The sequence below is a fragment of the Macrobrachium nipponense genome, chromosome 9 (genome assembly GCF_015104395.2).
Source record: "Macrobrachium nipponense isolate FS-2020 chromosome 9, ASM1510439v2, whole genome shotgun sequence".
NCBI lineage: Eukaryota > Metazoa > Arthropoda > Malacostraca > Decapoda > Palaemonidae > Macrobrachium > Macrobrachium nipponense.
Genome location: NC_061110.1, coordinates 108,611,289 through 108,616,288, shown reverse-complemented (window position 1 = coordinate 108,616,288; position 5,000 = coordinate 108,611,289). Strand labels below are relative to the sequence as shown.

The 5,000-nt window shown below is 34.5% G+C and overlaps 1 protein-coding gene across 1 annotated transcript in view; it reads right to left on the bottom strand.

The window, feature by feature from the left end:
- Positions 1-4,438: 4,438 nt before the first annotated feature.
- The window catches only part of LOC135217899 (acanthoscurrin-2-like), a 4,172-nt gene continuing 3,610 nt past the window's right edge, over positions 4,439-5,000 (bottom strand). The window contains exon 2 of the mRNA XM_064253936.1: positions 4,439-5,000. This exon is cut by the window's right edge and continues 780 nt beyond it. The gene's annotated coding sequence lies outside the window, so the exon portion shown is untranslated.

Below are 5,000 nucleotides of genomic sequence, written 5' to 3'. Positions count from 1 at the left end.
CCCGGCAACTGTAATTCTCGAATCATCCTGTCTTACACACCTTTTGACAGAGCTGCAAAATAGCAAAATCAAATTAAAAAGTGCTTGAATTCAATGGCTATCAAGGGACCTCAAGTCGAAGATTGTAGAAGGCCAAAATGCAAAATATGCCTTAACACACATTCCTAAGATTAAAATTAATGGTTATATGGTCCCCACTTTGCTGAAATGGATTAAGTGTGGTCCAATATGAGCCATCAAGCATGAACATCAGCAATTGAACAAATATTGTGTGCAAATTACTTATCCCTAAAGAAAGTATATCATACACTGTACACAACCCTTAGCTGAATTGTTCAAAAAGATGTCTAATTGTAAAACAATGTGATCATTATTGTTTTGACCTTATTAAAAAATTATTATATTCCAATGAATAGATTCGGAGTTTGTCCTTTGCAATATGCATCGAGGTGGAATAAGCCTTGATCCGCAATAACTTATAATAAGCACGTCTCAGAATGCCTAATCATGTCTGATCTACCTGCTGTTAAATATTAATAGCGCAGAAATTTTTCACAGCTCCTTGCCTTCGGGCGTGCGCTGAACTATAATGGTAACGCGCGCGCGCGCATGCGCACAGACACATTCGCGCACGCGCGTCTATGCTTGCCTTGAACCTAACACGTCAAATGGGGAAATTTGCTTTCCATCACCTCTCCCTTTTTTTTCAGGTTCTTAATTTCTTCTTCTTCTTCTCCTCCTTTTTCTTCTTCTTCTTCTTCTTCTCTTTTATTGGTTCACTTTTGCGCAGACGAGGTTACCTATGAGGTCACGATGACTCGCCAGTTTCTGTAACCAAACTAAGCTGAGGTACTCGATTTTTTTTTTTTTTTTTTTTTGATTTTTTTTTTTTTTTTTTTGCTTCATAATAAATTGCTGTTTTGCAAAAGGCGTTCACCTCCATATATGCAGTTTTTTAAAGTCGAGTTTGCAAAATGTTCCATTGACCGCGTTGCAAACACTAAATGAACTTACAGAAAAATGTTTTGTCCCATTTTAATCAGCTATACGAAAATCACTGTCACTTTTTTTATTTCCTTTTTTCAATATATAGCGGTCGTAACGACGGGAAAGGCGTAGCAGGTGAATTATGTACGTATGTGTTAGAAGAAATACTTTTTTTGGGGGTCATACTGAAAATGCTTTGTCATTGCTTAACACTTTGGTTAGGGTACACTTTTTTTTTACCGTTACAGGAATCGTTTCAGACAGATCATTCGAATTTTCCAAATGCGAAAATGCGATAATTATATATAATGTGACAAAAAAAAGCGACGATGTCATTTAATCTTTTTGTGAAGAATTCTTGTCGAATTAGAAGAGAGAATTGAAAGGGAAACTGGCTCTTTTAGGGGTAACCTTCAAGAAAATGTTGATAATTTCGTCTCAATAAAGATGTTGACTAATGGTCATCATTTATTTATCTCTCAGCATTAGGATTTTGCAAAAGTAAACGTTTTCTGTTTTTATGTTCGTAATTCTAAATGAATTGTTAAAGAAATAGAGAGTGTAGACCAGTCCACGGCAGATTTACGTTTCCCGTTTTCTTTGATAAGTGAAGGAAACTCCGTGAAATAGAAAATGGGAACTTCATCTTGCTGTGAAATCATCACTGTAATGGTTAGTACCGGCAAGTTTTTAAATAATGGGAGTGGAATCCATTACTGTGCAATTTACTTTTCTGTTATGTAAAATATCACATGAAAAAGCATCCATAGAATATCACATAGTAATACATTCAGCTCTCTCTCTCTCTCTCTCTCTCTCTCTCTCTCTCTCTCTCTCTCTCTCTCTCTCGTGACGCACATCCTACAACTGAGGGACCAGTGAATTATGTACATTAGTAGTGATCTGACATTTCTGAGTGACTCCAAAAATATATATCACCAAAACAGGATGACCTCGGTAATCCTCGCTCTACTGGGGTATAACCATCCATGAGATATTCAGATATTCACACCCAGTCATAAATTTAGTTTCTGTGAAATAAAACTGATAATTATTCAAAGATATTGCCTAAGAAACTTTGCCTCGCAGAGTAATTTTGGCAAATTTAGAATTTCAAAAAATATTTTACGTCACATTTCCTTTCCTCGTGAGTCATAAAAAACTGCATGAATTATTAATGGCCATATGGAAAACTCCCTCTGTTACTCTGTGCATGCACAGTACGTTTGTATGTTTACGGACCAATCATACTTTGTCTAGTGTCTCTAATTGATTATTTATGTATCTCTCCTCTACTTTTATACGTTCATACATGCACACACACACACACACACGGCCTCAGTAAAGGGTCCGAACAGGACCGAAAGTACTTGGCTATCTCGCTTTTTCATTTTTTCCTTCGTGGCAAAAAACCTTTATTTATACATAGCATCACGTTTTATATACTTCGTGATCAAGTTATTCATATATTATATATATATATATATATATATATATATATATATATATATATATATATATATATATATATATATAGATATATATATATATATATATATATACTATATATATATATATATGTACATACATACATATAATCACAACAAAATGCGACCTAATATTCAGAGAGAGAGGGAGAGAGAGAGAGAGAGAGAGAGAGATGTGTGTGTGTGTATGTGTTCGTGTGATTAACTCTCTCTCTCTCTCTCTCTCTCTCTCTCTCTCTCTCTCTCTCTCTCTCTCTCTCTCTCTCTCTCTCTCTCTCTCTCTCTGAATATTAGTTCGCATTTTGTCGTGATTAATCAAAGACAAAAAGTAATTACGAGTCACCACCTTGCATTTTATTTTATTTTTTTATTTTATTATTATTATTATTTTTTTTTTTTTTTTTTTTAATTTTTTTTTTAAGTTTTAACTGTCGGTCGTGTTCGCCCCGATTTCCACTGTCGCTCTTGCTTGAACCCAGAGGTCACATTTAAAGGTACAGATTACTAAATGCCTCTCTTAAGGGCTTTTCCTCTCTCTCTTCCTCTATACTATTTTTCTCTTCTGCAATGGATAATATCAAGTCTGTAATATTCAGTGTTGTACACCAGAGATGGTCTGAATCGAGTTAAGCAGTTCAAAAGGTTTCTTGTTTTAAGCTAGTCATTCATGATTACGTTCAACTAAACTCAATTCTGTTACAACACACGTGTTGTTACATAAGAATATGCAGTCCCCTGCGCTTCCTCTCTCTCTCTCTCTCTCTCTCTCTCTCTCTCTCTCTCTCTCTCTCTCATGCCAAGCTCAACTAATCAATGATCTTTTTTTTAAGCTTTCTTTTTCAAAATTATCTCGTGTTCTGGCGTCCAGTGTTTGCTTTATCGAATTTACTCTCTACTTCGTTTAATTGCGATCTCACGCGTTTGATCCATTTCATTCATTGGTTCCCTTTCACTGAGCCACAGTTAGTCGCCTTTCTAATTTCTGTAATCTGGTTTTACTCTCATCCAAGATTCCCTGGTCATCGTGACATTATGAATAAGTAAATTATTGGTTTAGTCTGTTTTGATTGAGTTTAGATGTTTATCATATGATGAATAGATTATCATGGTAAATAATCCCCCAGTGAAATTGCATGCTGCCTATCTCACGAGAAGATGAAACTTGAATTATGCCCAAATAATTTCATATTTTTCCAGTATATATTTATAAGGAAGTCAATTTTATTATCAAATTTCTAGGCCTTTTACTGAGTGTCAGCTGTATCGTCTAGTTCCGTACTTTCAATAGCTGTGCCTAATTCTGCCAAGACAAGAATGATTCAGATAATGATTATAACATCCGTTACGACATGACAATGGTAGGAAAGTCTTCATAAAAGACTCTTTGCAGCATTTCGAAATAATCTTTCCAACCAACGAGGGAGGTGGGTGCGTTCTTTTCGGGAGTTAAGACGTGATCAGCATTGCAAGGATTTCTGGTGTTTTAACGTTGGATCAAAGAAATTCCTTTGTGTCTCTTTGTCTTATTTTTTCTATTTTTTGTGTTTTATTAAATAGAATTCCGTCATTTTTTTATCTGGTTTTACACCTGTATTTTCCCGAAGTGAAAGTCATTTTCTTAGCGTCTTTGTCATTTAACTTCTCATGATATTTTATCATTTTTTCCCCTGAAGAGTTTTATTAATTAAATCACTTTTAATTTCATATTAGCAAGTATACCTATTTGTTCATCATATAAACAGCACGCATATTTATTTGTTCATCATTGTTTGCATTAGCAGTACAGACGCGCGTACATGCATGCTACGAGTACACAAGGGGAGAGAGAGAGAGAGAGAGAGAGAGAGAGAGAGAGAGAGAGAGAGAGAGAGAGAGATTTTTAACATATTATCTCCTCTTTTTTACCGTGGATCTTTTTAACTATGGAATATCCGTATACAGGTTGAAGAGTATATAGAAAACGCTAAAGTCAAGCTTTTTATTTTTTAACAAAAATACAAGGATAAATTCATATGTGTGTCATAATAATTGACAATTGGGAATAAAAGTTTCATGGAAAATATAAACAAACAGAATATTTGAAAGATGGTACAAAATATTCAGTACCATTTGACTAATATCACATTGGACTAAAGAGTAGAGAGAGAAATTTCTCAGTGCATCAGTTACCTAATTTATTGGAAAAATTCTTACTTTCAAGAGTTAGTAACCATTTGTTGTTGATTCGTGAACGTTCTCAGGACATAGATACCTGTGAGACTCACGTACCATAACCATCTTTTAAAAACTGAGAAATTTGCTCCTCTTTTCATATGTGCACAGCTTTATCATGCTTTATGGCTATTCATTCATTAGTACCTAAAAAAAAAAAAAAAAAAAAAAAAAACGTTTCCCTTTACGGATGAAGAACCTGTTTCTAAGCATGGCTGTCTTGAATTTGGTTTTCTTCTTTAATATAAATTTAGCCCTGACAATTTGACAACGACAGTAAAAGACAAAATATTCAACAACTCGAAAGTCATGGCG